Source organism: Hemitrygon akajei, chromosome 4 (assembly GCF_048418815.1).
Source record: "Hemitrygon akajei chromosome 4, sHemAka1.3, whole genome shotgun sequence".
Classification (NCBI taxonomy): domain Eukaryota; kingdom Metazoa; phylum Chordata; class Chondrichthyes; order Myliobatiformes; family Dasyatidae; genus Hemitrygon; species Hemitrygon akajei.
The window spans coordinates 61,221,922-61,238,332 of NC_133127.1; positions in this window are offsets into that span (position 1 = coordinate 61,221,922).

A 16,411-nucleotide genomic window follows, 5' to 3' on the forward strand; every position below is an offset into this window, starting at 1 on the left:
TATCGTTGAAGCAGAGAAGGCTGTGATGAAATTTTATAAAGGTTTTTAAAGTTATGAAGAGGTTGAATTGAGCAAATAAGAGGTAACTATTTCCTCTGACTAGGGAATTGGTGATTGGAACTGGTCAAAATGGTGCCAGTGAACAACACTTCCTCACTGACATTTTCCAGATAGTGCACAAAACTGCTGATTTCAGTTCTTCTACATCTTCTATTTACCGTAGATGTCGGATTATAAGCCGCTACTTTTTTCCCACATTTTGAACAGCTTTGAACACAGCGGCCTTTACTACGGTGCGGCTAATGCATGATTTTTTTTCATGCCGCCAAAAACATTTTGCCTCGTAACAGTAGACCAATAAAATTGATGAGTAGTTCACAGAGGTCCAATGAAATTGTACAATAAATCAAGCGCACTTTCACAATTAAATTATTGTAAATCAGTCATTTGTACTCACCCTCATCAACATGGAAAACACTCGAAGAAAAGCATTGTGCTGCCTTTATGGCAGTTACTTAGTTTATAATATTTTTGCTTAGTAATTCATTTTCTAGTTAAAGTTAGAAGAGTTTTAACTATATTTGTTTTCTGTACTACATCGCGGGATGCTATGACGTCACACCCGGTTTCGCCGCATCTTGTGGGATACCGGTTTGCGATAAACGGGAAGGAGGGGGCGAGCGGCATTAGATCTGAGCGAACGCTGCTTTTAAGTTAAAGGCGATCAATAACTTTTCCTGGTAGGCTGCAGTATATATATTTTTTACTAGTCGTTAGGAGATATTGGAATGTTGTTCAGTAAAAAAGTATACGCAACGTATATTTAAAAGTAGCCGCGTTACAGGCACGGTTCGAAAAAAAGCATTTGCAATATGTATTTGTTTATGTTACCATATGGATTTAATTAAAAGTTAAAAAATCCTCACGTGTAATATCTTTCTGTGTAAATATCTCATATTACAACGTGGGACACCTGCGGCCGAAAATCCGGTGCGGCCTAAAATCCGGTGCGGTTTGTACAAGTACAAAATTGATTTTCTTTCTAAAATTAGAGCCAGCGGCTTTTAATCAGGTGCGCTCTGTAGTCCGGAATCTATGGTACTTTAAATATGTTTCTATTACTGTTACTGCAAATTATAGTTTGAAGATTGATTGAGTGATTTAGCACTTAGCTATCTCTGTGAAAACTCCAAGGGACTAGCATTCTTGGGGTGAAGAAGCTTAGAGCTGCAGGATGAGAACATGATTGATTTCATTTCTCAGAGAGTAGACCCTTGAAGAAGATTGAAACATCGAGGTGAATGTGGATGGTGAGCAAATTTTTAACGCCAACTACCTGCCTCTCACTCGCTTCTGCCGGGGAAGATGTCCGTGTATGACAGTTTCTCGCTCGCTGCTGCTAGAGAAGGTGCTTGCATCTGATGGTCTTTCACTCGCAGCTACTGGAGAAGGTGTCTGCATGAGATGGTCTCTACGATTGAATAATCTCTCTCTCTCGCCCTCAATATTGTTGGAGGGTGTTACCAAAGTTCTGCGATTTATGGATTGGACTGGGGATTGTGCTTCAAATTGGACTCTTCCAGATTCATGTTTTTTATATTCTGTGTTTTTGCAGATCTTTTCTTGTTGCCATTTGTGTAATTTGTAGGTGTTCCTTTGGTGCAAGTGGGGGGAGGGGTATTGGGGCTTCATGTTGTCATTTGAATGATTTATTTTCTTTGTGTGTGTGTGGGGGGGGTTGATATTTTTCTTTGAGCACCTCCATGGTTTTATTTGTTTCAAGGCTCTCTTGAGAAGTGAATCTCAGAGTTGCATGCTGCATGTGTACTTTGATGATAAAAAAAACTTTGAACCTTTAAATGATGGGTCAACAATTTAAAATATTTGTTAAAAGATTAGGGTAGAGGATAAAGTGAATTCCTTGATGTCAGAAATTCTTAGCATGCTGAATCCCTTACCAGAGGGAGTAGTTGAAGGGAAGATATTACATTTTACAAGGGATAAGTGAGTGAGTGTTTGAAAGAGAGAATGGAGAGACTAGGGCAACACTTGTGAGTGTTTAGGCAGAGGACAAGTTATTCCTTCTGTAGATTTCTATGGCTTGATGAATGGACATCCAAAGCATAGTCCCTCATATCCATCCAGACAGACATTTTGGAGCAGAAAATGGATTTGAATACTTCCAGTTTATTACTGTATCTAGTCTGGATACTACAGCTCCATTGCCCTGTTCAATCCTGGCCATGATGTTGTCTGTATGGAGTTGGCACATTCTCCCTGTGACTACTTGGGCTTCCGTTGGATGCTCCAGTTTCTTCTCACATTCCAAAGACATGTGATTTGGTAATTTAAATGACTACAATATATTGCCCAAGTGTGTAGAATAGCAGTAGTGTTTGGGGGGGGGGAGCATAGAAATAAGAGGAATTAAAAATGAGATTACTGTGGATAGGTACATGATGTTTGCCAGAGAGCAAGTGGACTCAAGTGTGTGTATCTGTGCTGTATGTTTCCATGTCTATAAAACAATTACAGAGTGCAATGGGTATCAAAGCTGCACACCCTGTCAATATCTTGTGGACATCTTCCCTGATATTAGGTTGGACCACTTTTCAGCCAACTGGTGCAACTATTTAAATTAATGCAATGTCTGTTTAGGGCCACTGAAAGAGATTAGATGCACTGAAATATTAATCCTTGGACTTCTTCCAACCTGGAAAGGACAAACAATACATAACCAAAAAAATGATACATTTTTTAAACAAGATCAATGTGCAGCAAGACTGCTCCTCCAGCTTATAACACTGCTAAGGATCCATTGTCCACTCACAATTTCCCATTTACTCACACATTTAGCTTCCAGTTTGGCACTTATCCACCTGATAAGCCTGGAAAACTGTTTATGTGGGAGCACACATTTGAAATAATATGGCAAAATACAGGACAATTAACATATCTTAAGGCATATCTTGAAATCCTGGTTAATCACCAAGTCATTTAACATGGAAATGGGTCTTTTCACCCAAATGGTTAATACAGATCAAGGTTCCCAGTTAAAGGAATCCTACTTGCCTGTATTTGGCCCATGTCCTGCTGAACCTTTCCAATCAATGTATCTGTCCAATTGCCTTTTAATTATTGTTAATATACCTACCTCAACTACTTCTTCTGGCAAATCATTCCACTTTTTGGGTAAAAATATTACCCGTCAAGGTCCTCTTAAATCTCTTCCCTCTCCCCTTAAATCTATGTGCTCTAGTTCTTGCTTCCCAATCCTGGGTAAAAGCTTGGTTGGAGAACATGATCCCTGAAGTAGACTAAAGGACTCATGGAAAAGGAATTTCTAACCACTGGCTAAATATTCAGCCAAGCCAGACCCCAGATTCTGAAGGATGGTGATAAAACTAAATGTGAGCACACCTTTGAAAATAGTCAAAGTTTGAATTATGACCTTTCGTCAGAATTCCATTATTGTTCTACTAAGAAATCTCATAATTTACCACTCTTTTGTATATTCCTTCTCCTAAGTGAGTGCTTGCTGTAATGAGATGGAGGAAATGGACTTCTGTTTTGCATTAATACTCATACCAATGTATATAGTAAAGCTGGATGAGAGCTACTAAAAGCACTTTTCTTCTGCTGAAGTATAGTAGCCTCATGAGTAAAATAAATCATAGCCCAGTGGTTGTAAGTTGGGATCATTGCCAAACAGGGTCCAATATTTTTAGCCTCATTAATCTCAGTATAAATAAGTGAAGACAGTTAAAACATTGAGAGAATGTGCAACAGGTGATCGTCCATGTTCAGCATTACTACACAGATAAAAATGAAGAGCAACAAGGGAGGAATAAGAAGAACTTAACTAGTTTAAGATTGGTAAAGAGAACAATAAACTGTAACATTCTCAAGATTCAAGCTTGTTTCGTGTCATTTCCAGTACACAGGTATAAAAGAAAACAAAATAATTGTGTTACGCCTGTGCCCCAACTCTGAGGGGCCTAAGGGTACAAAGTAGCCCCCTCCTTTTTGAGAATCGCAAGATCGCTATTAATGTGGGTCTGGGACCCAGGAAATGAGAGAGAGAGACACAGAATCCACAAGGGGTTTGGAATGTCCTGGCCCCTCAGCGATACAGAGCCACGGAAAACGGCCATTATCTCTTGGAGACGGAATTGTGTAATGAGTACTGTACTATTTATTTGAAGCCCTCAGGGAATGAACAAAGTGGGCTGGTTGAGGGACGGCATCATTCCAACCTGATAGACATCTGAGACCCCGTGAGTAAGGATAAAAGAAGGTCTGGGGAACAACCGCTTTAGACGCACCAGAAGAAACGCTAGAAATCCCGTGACAGCGTTTAATAGCGACAGCCAGTGGTGACTAGTGTGTGTCCATCCTTGCCCGGATGACGAGTTTTCCACGGAACGGCTTAGCTAAAGGACCGACCACAAAAACGGAACTCTCGAAGGATCGACATCATAAAAAGGAAAAGCCGGCAAGTTTAAAACATCTCTCTCTCTCTTGACTCCAACCCAAGGCTGCAGCCTGAATGAACTAAAGTGACTTTTATATTTCCATCGGACAATACATTATCCTCTAGACAACGATAGAGCTATTTCTTAGTGATTATTATTATACCCGCGCTTTTAGATTTAGTATTGATGACGTATATTATCTGTACGTTTGCATTGATATTATTTTTGTGTATTTTTATCAATAAATACCATTAAAAATAGTACCATCAGACTTCAACGGACCTCTCTATCTTTGCTGGTAAGTGACCCAGTTACGGGGTACGTAACAACTTGGGGTTCTCGTCTCGAGATTTGATACCAAATTGGGAGGCCAGTGAATCGGGCTTGTAAGTCCAAACTTGGATCTGGTACACGGGTAGCCAGACGGGAAACCAGCAAAGATGGACGTGGATGAATTTATAGAAAACCCGACTCTGGAGGTGCTAGAGGTGGCCACCAAATCGGACTTGATAACTATGGCGAAGGGACTAAACCTCGCAGAGGTGAGGTTGTCAATGCAAAAGCGGGAGGTGCGAAGGGCCATAACTCAGTATTATATTGGGAAGAATGTGTTTGCAGTGGAGGTATTGGAAAATATCACTGAAAAGGTACCAGCTAGTGGGACGGCTCAGTTAGCGTTGGAGAAATTAAGGTTGGAACATGAAATTAAGTTAAAGCAGTTGGAAGCAGCTGAGAAGGAGAAAGAAAGGGCTGAGAAAGAAAAGGAAAGAGCCGAGAGAGAGAAAGAAAGGGCCAAGAGAGGAAAAGAAAGGGCCGACAAGCAAAGGGAGCATGCGCTCCTGCTAAAGGAGTTAGAGGTGAAAAGGGAACATGAGCTCCAGCTAAAGGAGTTGGAGGTGAAAAGAGAGCAGGACAAGGCTGAGAAACAAAGAGAGCATGAAATTCAGTTAAAACAGCTGGAAGCAGCTGAGAAAGAGAGGGAGAGAGAGTATGAGAAGGCAGAGAAACAGAGGCAACATGACTTGGATATGGAGAAGTTAAGGCAAGAGCAAAGAGCTCAAGGGTCAGACCGAGAGGAGCGGTTTAATGTTAGTCGGGAGTTGAGGTTAGTACCTCTGTTCGAGGAGACGGATGTTGATAGTTATTTCTTGCTTTTTGAAAAGGTGGCAGTGAATCAGAAGTGGCCCAAAGAGCAGTGGGTGGCGTTGTTACAAAGTGTGTTAAAAGGGAAGGCACAATGGGCATATGCGGCGTTGTCCATGGAGGAGGAAGAGGCGGAGAATTATGACAAAGTAAAGGAGGCCATTCTCCGGACTTATGAATTGGTACCTGAAGCGTATAGACAAAAGTTCAGAAATTTAAAGAAAGGGTGGAATCAGATGTATACCGAGTTTGCCTACGAGAAGGGTGTGCTCTTGGATCGTTGGTGTACAGCAGAAACAGTGGAAGAGGATTTCTGGCGTCTCAGGGAGTTAATTCTGATTGAGGAATTTAAAGGTTATGTTTTGGAGGATATCCAGATGTATTTGAATGAGAAGCCGAATAAGTCCATCTACGAATTTTCTAGGTTTGCAGATGAATATGCCCTAACCCACAAGACAAAGTTTTCCTCGAATAAAAGTTACCAGAGAGACCGTGGGAATGGTAGAGAAAGCCCACCGGCTGAGGCAGAGGTCCTGCCGGGAGCTAGTGGTAAGGTTGGGGAGGAGAGGCAAGACGGCCAGAGATTTCCGGGCTTGACCTGTTTTAATTGTGGAAAGGGGGGACATATTGCATCTAGGTGCTTTGCTCCGAGGAAGGAGACAGGAAAATGGAAACCAGCAGTCCTTATAGGATGTGCCGTGGTAATCAGTAAATCGACAAGAGAGCCCCGGGTAGACAGAGTACGAGAAGGGTCTGAGACTTGTATGTCAAACGGAACCGTGTCTGTGAGAGAGGGAGACCCACCAGTTCCCGTGCGGATCTGGAGAGACACGGGAGCGGAACTGTCATTGATTAGCAGTAAGGTACTGGATTTTGGTCGCAAGACGGGAATGGTAGCTGTGAAAGGAATAGGAAAAGGGACAGAAACAGTGCCCTTGCATAGGATCATTATGAATTGTGAGCTGGTATCTGGACCAGTTGAAATGGGGGTGCAATCAGAATTCCCGAGAACTGACGCGGACGTCCTTCTGGGTAATGATTTAGCCGGTGGTAAGGTTTGGTCAGCAATGAAGCTGACGAGACAGCCGGTGGAGGTCCCGCCCCTAGATTCCAAGATCTATCCCGCATGCGCGATCACTCGCAGCATGTCGAGAAAAGCAGCTGCGAACGAGAGCAGTTTAAATCCGGCCAGTATCGATTTGCCCGAGACGTTTTTACCGACCCTGTACCACGAGGGTTTAGAGGGTGGTAAAACGGAGAACAGGAAAGTGAAAGAGAGTAAGAGAGGGGAGGTAGATCTGCCCTTAGCGAGGAGAAAAGTTATAGAGGCATGAAATAAAGATGAGAAACAGATAAAGCTGTTAAAAGGTCCAGAGTTGGACATGGATGATCTGTCTGGTTTGGCAGAACTGTTTGAAGAAGTTGAAAATTCTAAAGGTGTTCCCGATAATGAAATGAGGGCAGTCCTAGATGAAAAGGATGCCATTACCTTGAAGAAGTCTGCTGGGTTGGCAGATGAGGTTGTTTCAGCCTGCGGGGTTGAGTTTACTCCAGAAGGGAGTTGCCCAGATAGTAGCTGGGAGGATCAGGGGAATTTAGAATTTGAACAGGGTATGGGTGTTGAAAGCCTGGAAGAGGCAAATGTCCCATTTGAGTGTGTCCAAGATGTGGATGCACGTGGTCCTGAACCTAGTAATGGAGCTCAGAAAAAGTTTGAGGTATTTGATTCAGTTGAAAAGGAATGCAGTCCTTGTGGGTCAGATGGACTTGGTTCAGTGAGGAAAGGGTTAACCTTGGTAATAGTGGGAAGTGAGAGTTCCCAGGTGTTTGTGCTCGAAGGTGTGTTAAAAGTTAGTGAGGAGATAACAGGTGGTGAGGTGAATATTATTATTGAAGGAAAAGTGAAAAGTGTCGTTTCCAAATCGAATGAAGAAAATTTAAAGCCTGAATTGATGTCAGATGCAGCAACCAGGCTACTGAGACAATGGCTAGGTACCGCGGTGCCTGTGACTCAATTACAGATTGAGTTGGAAGATAAAGGGGCCCCACACGCTATTGTTATTCCAGAGTGTGGTGTGAAACCGCAGAATTCGAAATGCTGTTTGAACAAAGAGGGATCGCTGGCATTGAGACCTAATCGCCTGAAGGGTCCTGAAGAGAAAACTAGCAACTTGCGTAAAATTAATGAATTGTGTGGAAATTCGGAAAATGGTCTAAGTTTGGAACACATTGTTGATAAAATAACTCCTATGAAAGGAGCGGGCGAAAGCCTATTTCGCCAGAGTGCACAAGCTCACCACGTGGGAATTAACCGGAAAAGAGGCGAGGGTTAATGGGGACGCCATTTTTAAATAGCAGAAGCGGTTTTAAGGGATTTCGACAAAGCATGTGAATAATAAAGACAACCCCCATGGAAGCCTGACTGTTAAGTTTGAAAGTAACATAAAGATTAGTAGTTGCATGAACTTTTGTAGTATACACGTAAGCTAAGATCACAACTCTTTAGTTTTTGTTTGCTGAAGGAAAGAAAAAAAGGTGGTTATTAAATTGGAGTCTGATGCTACAAGACTTTAGTAAGGTACAAGATGTTAAAATATTAAAGGAAGTGATAATGTAATCGGTAACTGTTTAGATGCTGAATTGAATGTATAACTGTATTAATCTGTACAGAAAAAAAATTTTTGTATTGTGTTAGATTCTAAAATCCTGTAAGACTCTGTATTACTTTGGTTTTACGTTGAAGAAAGGGGGTGTTACGCCTGTGCCCCAACTCTGAGGGGCCGAAGGGTACAAAGTTGCCCCCTCCTTTTTGAGAATCGCAAGATCACTATTAATGCGGGTCTGGGACCCAGGAAATGAGAGAGAGAGACACATAGAATCCACAAGGGGTTTGGAATGTCCTGGCCCCTCAGCAATACAAAGCCACGGAAAATGGCCATTATCTCTTGGAGACGGAATTGTGTATTGAGTACTGTACTATTTATTTGAAGCCCTCAGGGAATGAACAAAGTGGGCTGGTTGAGGGACGGCATCATTCCAACCTGATTGACATCTGAGACCCCATGAGTAAGGATAAAATAAGGTCTGGGGAACAACCGCTTTAGACGCACCAGGAGAAACGCTAGAAATCCCGTGACAGTGTTTAATAGCGACAGTCGGTGTTGACTCGTGTGTGTGTCCATCCTTGCCCGGATGACGAGTTTTCCACGGAACGGCTTAGCTAAAGGACCGACCACAAAAACGGAACTCTCGAAGGATCGACATCATAAAAAGGAAAAGCCGGCAAGTTTAAAACATCTCTCTCTCTCTTGACTCCAACCCAAGGCTGCAGCCTAAATGAACTAAAGTGACTTTTATATTTCCATTGGACAATCCATTATCCTCTAGACAACGATAGAGCTATTTCTTAGTGATTATTATTATACCCGCGCTTTTAGATTTAGTATTGATGACGTATATTATCTGTATGTTTGCATTGATATTATTTTTGTGTATTTTTATCAATAAATACCATTAAAAATAGTACCATCAGACTTCAACGGACCTCTCTATCTTTGCTGTTAAGTGACCCAGGTACGGGGTACGTAACAACTGTTACTCCAGATTCAATGCAGCACAGAATGAAACACAATAAGATAAAGAATACAATAATTATAAATACATAGCTTATATACATAGATTGATTGTACATCTATAAAGTGATGCTAGGCACTGAAATGTCTGTACATAAGGTGACTCTGACAAGAAATGATAAAGTAGTGGTGGTGGGGATGTTAACAGCCTTATTGCTTGGGGAAAGCGTAAACACATGAGATTCTGCAGATGATGGACATCCAAAGCAACATACACAGAACGCTGGAGAAACTCAGGTCAGACAGCATCTTCGGAAATGAATAAACAGTTAATGGTTCAGGCCACGACCCTTCATAAGGACTGGAAAGGAAGAGAGAAGGTATCAGAATAAGAAGGCAAGAGATGGAAAAAAGCACAAGCTGGAGGTGATAGATGAATTAATTTGGGTTGGAAAGGTAAAGGGCTGGGGAAGTAGGAATCTGATAGGAGAGGAGAGCAGGTGAAGCAAAAAGGTAAGAATGGGACCAGAGTGGGGAAATGAAGCAGGGGGAAGGGGAAGGGGAAAAATTACCGGAAGTTGGAGAATTTGATGTTTATGCCATGAGGCTGGAGGTTACCTGGCTAGAATATGAAGTGTTGCTTCACCTTCTTGAGAGTGACCTCACCATGGCAGAAGAGGAGGTCATGGACCAACATTCAGATTGGGAAGGGGGTTGGAATTAAAATGGTTGTCTACAAGGAATCCTGTTTTTTTTTTGTGGATGGAACAAAGATGCTCAACAAAGTGAACCCCCAATCCACGTTATGTCTCATGAATGTAGAGAAGGCCTCATTGGGAGCACTAGGTATGGTACACATACCAAAAAAATCACAGCTAAGTGTTGCTTTGCCTGAAAGGCTGTTTGTGTGTCTGAATGGAGGTGAAGGAGGTGACTGGCTAAGTGTAGCACTTCTGTAGCTTGTAGGGATAAGCACTAGGCAGGAGATTAGTGGAGAAGGACAAATGGAAAAGGGAATCAAGGAGGGAGTGATTCATGTACAATAAGGAGAGTGGGGTGGGAGGTAAAAATGTGTTTGGTGGTAGGGTCTCATTGAAGGTGGTTGACATTGAAGAGAATGGTGTATTAATGCAGAGGCTCATGGGTGGTACCTGAGGACATGATGATCTCTATCTCTGTAAAGACAAAGGACGATGCGCTGAGTGTGGATTTCCAGGGAATAGAAGAGATTTGGTTGAGGACAGTATCAATGGTTGAGGAAGGGACACCCTGGTCTTTGAAGAAGGAGGACTTCTGTGATGTCCTGGAAAGAAAAACCTCATCCTGGGGACAGATGCAGCAGAAACAAGAAACTGAGAAAAATGAATTGCATTTTTACAGGAGATATGGTGGGAAGAGGTATTGTTAAGATAGCTGTGGGAATTGGTAGGTTTATAAAAGATATCAGTGGACTGTTTGTCTTCAGAGATGGATATAGAGAGATCAAAGAAGGGGAGAGAAGTGTCAGAAATGGACCGGGTGAATTTAAGTGCAGGGTGGAAGCTGGAGACAAAATTGATTAAATTGATTAACTCAGCATAGGTGCATGATGCAGCGCCAATGCAGTCAATGTAGTGCAGAAAGATTTGGGAAGTATTACCAAGGAAAGCTTGGAACATGAACATTTCTGCTTAGCCAATGAAAAGGCAGGCATAGCTGAGACACATGAAGGTGCCCATGACTTCACTTTGGGGAATTGAAGAAACTTGGAGGAACTGGAAGAGAAATTGTTAAGTGTTTATTTATTTTCTCTGAAGCTGCCTAACCTACTGAGTTCCTTCAACATATTATGTGAATTGCTTGGGGAAAGTAAAGCTTTTTGAGTCTGGTGGGGCTCCTGTGAATGCGATGGAGCCTCCAGCCTGATGAGAGTGGGACAAACACTCTATGAGCAGGGTGGATTGAATTCATCATGATGTTAGAACAATAGAACCATCGAATATTACAGCACAGAAACAGGCCTTTTGGACCTTCTTGGCTGTGCCGAACCATTTTTCTGCCTAGTCCCACTGACCTGCACCAGGCCCATATCCCTCAATACACCTCTCATCCATGTACCAGTCCAAGATTCTTAAATGTTAAAAGTGAGCCCACATTACAACTTCATCTGGCAGCTCATTCCACACTCCCACCACTTTCCGTGTGAAGAAGCCCCCCCCCACAATGTTCCCTTTAAACTTTTCCCCCTTCACCCTTAACACATGTCCTCTGTTTTTTTTTCTCTCCTAGCCTCAGTGAAAAAAGCTTGGTTGCATTCAATCTATCTATACCCATCATAATCTTATATACCTCTATCAAGTCTACACTCATTCTTCTATGCTCCAGGGAATAAAGTCCTAACCTATTCACCCTTTCTCTGTAACTCAGTTTCTCTAGTACCAGCAACATCCTTGTAAATCTTCTCTGCACTCTTTCAACCTCATTAATATCCTTCCTGTAATTCAGTGGCCAAAATTGTACACAATACTCCAAATTCAGCTTCACCAATGCCTTATACAACGTTATACTCAATACTTTGATTTATAACGACCAATGTACCAAAGGCTCTCTTTACTACCCTATCTATCTTTGACGCCACTTTTAAGGAATTTTGTATCTGTATTCCTAGAACCCTCTGTTGTACTGCACTCCTCAGTGTCCTACCATTTACCTTGTGTGTTCTACCATGGTTTGTCCTTCCAAAGAGCAATATCACACACTTATCTGTATTAAACTCCATCTGCCATTTTTCCAGCTGGTCCAGATCCCTCTGCAAGCTTTGAAAACCTTCCTCACTGTCCACAACACCTCCAATCTTTGTATCATTAGCAAATTTGCTGATCCAACTTACCACATTACCATCCAGATCATTGATATAGATGACAAATAACAATGGACCCAGCAATGATCCCTGTGGTACACAACTAGTCACAGTCCTCCACTCAGAGAAGCAATCCTCCACTACCACTCTCTGACTTCTCCCATTGAGCCAATGTCTGATCCAATTTACTACTTCACCATGCATACCTAGCGACTGAATCTTCCTAACTAACCTCCCATGCAGGACCTTGTCAAAGGCCTTACTGAAGTCCATGTAGGCAACATCCACTGCCTTCCCTTCATCCACTTTCCTGGTAACCTCCTCGAAAAACTCTAATAGATTTGTTAAACATGACCTACCATGCACAAAGCCATGTTGACTCTCCCTAATAAGTCCCTGTCCATCTAAATACTTGTAGATCCTATCTCTTAGTACTCCTTCCAATAATTTACCTACTACTGACATTAAACTTACTGGCTCAGTTTAACTACTCTGATTTGCCTCAAGACAGAAAGCACCTCCTCTTCTTGTTGGACTTTTTCCAGCATTTTTCTATATATATATGACCTTGATAGTTGGTAGGCCGGTGCTGGTAAGGTGTCATGGATTTTTGGCCACCTGTTGGAGAGCCACTGCAGTCCACTGTAGTGCTGTTTCTGTATCATGTAAAGATGCAGCATGTGTCCCATACTGCCCCTCCTTTATTGCAGGAGGGATAGTACTACCAGCTCACTGTACCGGAGTTGTCTAGTGAGGGTTTATAGGTAGAATTGAGGAATAACAAAGGTGTGACCATGCTAATAGGATTATATTAAGGACCAACCAAAATTCTGTGGGATCTAGAGGAAGAAATTTTGTAGAGAGATCACAGACTGTTCCAAGAAACATAAATTTGCGATAGGTGATTTTGACTGGGACTCCCATATTGTAAAAGGATTGGATAGGATAGAGTTTGTCAAATGTGTTCAGGAAAGTTTCCTTAATCAGTACATAGAAGTCCCAACCAGCAAGAGTGCAATACTAGATCTCTTATTAGGGAATAACACAATGCAGATGATAAAAGTTTGCATCTGGTGATCAAGATGGCATTTGGAATCTCAACCCGAGGACCTTTAAATTATCTTGAAATTATGGAAAAGTTCCTTGGGTTGAGATTCTAAATTAGAGAAAGGCCAATCTTGATGGTGTCAGAAGGGATCTGGCAAGTGTGGATTTGGACAGGCTGCTTTCTGGCAAAGGTGTACTTGGTAAGTTGGAGGCCTTCAAATGTGAAATTTTGATAGTACAGAGTCTGTAGGTTCCTGTCAGAATAAAAGGCAAGAATAACAGTTTTAGGGAACTTTGGTTTTTGACAGTTAGTGACATTAAGAAAAAGAAGGATGTGTATAGTAGGTATAGGCAGGCAAAAACAGATGTACTTGAGAAGAATTTAGAAAAGGGAAGATACACTTAAGAAGGAAATCAAGAGGGCTAAGAGAAGGCATGAGGATGAGCTAGCAGACAAGGTGAAGGAGAATTCTACAGATATAGTAAGAGCAAAAGGAAAGCAAAGGACAAAATTGGTCCTTTGGAAGGTCAGAGTAGTATCTATGTGTGGTGCAGAATGAGATTGTGGAGAACTTAAATGGAATTTTTGCATTTGTATTTATTCAGGAGATGGAGACAGAGTCTATAGATCTTAGGTAATGCAGCAGCAAGGTCATGGACCCAACAAAGATGACAGAAAAGGAGGTGTCTACTGTCTTGAGGCAAATTAGGATGGATAAATCCTCAAGGCCTGATAAGCGTTTCTTTTGGACCATATGGGAGGCTAGTGCAGAAACTGTAGGGGCTCTAGAAGAGATTCTTAAAACATACTTAGCCACAGGTGAGTGCTGGAGGATTGGAGGATAGCTGATGTTGTTCCATTGTTTAAGAAAGGATCTAAGAATAAGTCAGGAAATTATAGGCTGCTGAACCTGACATCAGTAGAGGGAAAGTTATTGAAAGTATTCTAAGGGACTGGATGTATCAGCATTTGGATATTCAAGGACTGATTAGGGATAGTATTCACTACGGAAAAGGATCTTGGCAATTGTACGGATGACTTACAGTGGACTGAAAAGCTGGAGCATATAGACATTAAGGAAGAGGATGTGCTGGAGCTTTTGGAAAGCAACAAGTTGGATAAGTCACTGGGGCCAGTTGAGATGTACCCCTAGCTACTGTGGGAGGTGAGGGAGGAGATTGCTGAGCTTCTGGCAATGTTCAATGGGGACATCATCAATGAGGACAGGAGAGGTTCCGGAGGATTGGAGGGTTATGGATGTTGTTCCCTTATTTAAGAAAGGGAGTAGAGATAGCCTAGGAAATTATAGACCAGTGAGTCTTACTTCAGTGGTTGGTAAGTTAATGGAGAAGATCCTGAGAGGCAGGATTTATGAACATTTGGAGAGGCATAACGTGATTAGAAATAGTCAGCATGGCTTTGTGAAAGGCAGGTTGTGCCTTATAAGCCTATCTGAATTTTTTGAGGATGTGACCAAACACATTGATGAAGATAGAAAAGTAGATGTAGTGTAAATGGACTTCAGCAAGGCATTTGATAAGTACCCCATGCAAGGCTTATTGAGAAAGTAAGGAGGCATGGGATCCAGAACTGGCTTGCCCACAGAAGGCAAAGAATGGTTGTAGACAGGTCATATTCTGCATGGAGTTTGGTGACCAATGGTGTGCCTCATGGATCTGTTCTGGGACTCCTTCTCTTCGTGATTTTTATAAATGACCTGGATGAGGAAGTGGAGGGATAGATTAGTACATTTGCTGAAAACACAAAGGTTCAGGGTGTTGTGGATAGTGTGGATGGCTATCAGAGGTTACAGCAGGATGTTGATAGGATGCAAAACTGGGCTGAGAAATGGCTGATGGAGTTCAACCCAGATAAGTGTGAGGTCGTTCATTTTGGTAGGTCAAATATGATGGCAGAATATAGTATTACTGGAAAGACTCTTGGCAGTGTGGAGGATCAGAGGGATCTTGGGGTCCGAGTCCATTGGACACTCAAAGCTGCTGCACAGATTGGCACAGTTTTAAGGTGCTTGGAAGTAGGTACAGAGGAGACGTCGGGGTAAGTTTTTTTATGCAGAGAGTGATGAGTGCTTGGAAAGGGTTGCCAGCAATGGTGGTGGTGGCAGATATGATAGGGTCTTTTAAGAGACTCCTGGATAGGTAGATGGAGCTTAGAAAAATAAATGGCTATGGGTAACCATAAGTATAGTAATTTCTAAGTTAAGGACATGTTTGGCCCGGATTTGTGGGTCAAAGGGCCTGTATTGCGCTGTAGGTTTTCTATGTTTCTTTGTTTCTAGTCAACATGGCTTTGTGCATGGTAGTTTGTGTCTAACTGGGCAAAGGAGTGGCAAATGAAATACAATGTTGTAAAGTGTATGGTTATGCACTTCGGTGGATGAAGTTAATGGGTAGACTATTATTTAGATGGGGAAAGAATTCAAACTGTAGAGATGCAAGGGGACTTGGGAGTCCTTGTGAAAGATACCCTAAAGGTTAACCTCTAGGTTGAGTCGGTGGTGAAGAAGGTGACAGCAATGTTGGCATTCATTTCTAGAGGTATAGAATATGAGAGCAGGGGATGTGTTGTTGAGGCTCTATATGGCACTCATGAGACCTCACTTGGAGTATTGTGTGCAGTTTTGGGCTCCTTATTTTAGAAAGGATATAGTGGCATTGGAGAGGGTTCAGAGAAGATTCACGAGAATGATTTCAGGAACAAAAGGGCTACCACATGAGGAACATCTGGCAGCTATAGGGCTGTATTCCCTGGAGTTCAGGAGAATGAAGGGGGATGTATCTGTGGCTGATCAGCCATGATCACAGTGAATAGTGGTGCTAGCTTGAAGGGCTGAATGGCCTACTCCTGCACCTACTGTCGATTGCCTATTGATATCATAGAAACACCCCGAATGTTAAAAGGTCTGAACAGATTAGATATGGCAAAGTTATTTCCCATGGTAGGGAATTCTAGGACAAGAGGGCATGACTCAGGATTGAAGGACGTCCTTTTAGAACTGAGATGTGGAGAAATTACTTTTGTCAGAGGATGGTAAATCTGTGGAATTTGTTGTCACAAGTGGCTGTGGAGGCCAAGTCATTGGTTATATTTAAGGCAGAGATAGATAGGTTCTTGATTATCCAGGGCATCAAAGGGTATCGGGTGAAATCAGGGGAGTGGGGATGACTGGAAGAATTGGATCAGCCCATGATAGAATGGCAGAGAAGTCTTGATGGACTGAATGGCCTACTTCTGGTCCTATATCAAAAGGTCTTATGGTCTAATGGTCTCAGAACACATTCTAGACAATCTGAAAAGCTCATCAACATCTCTG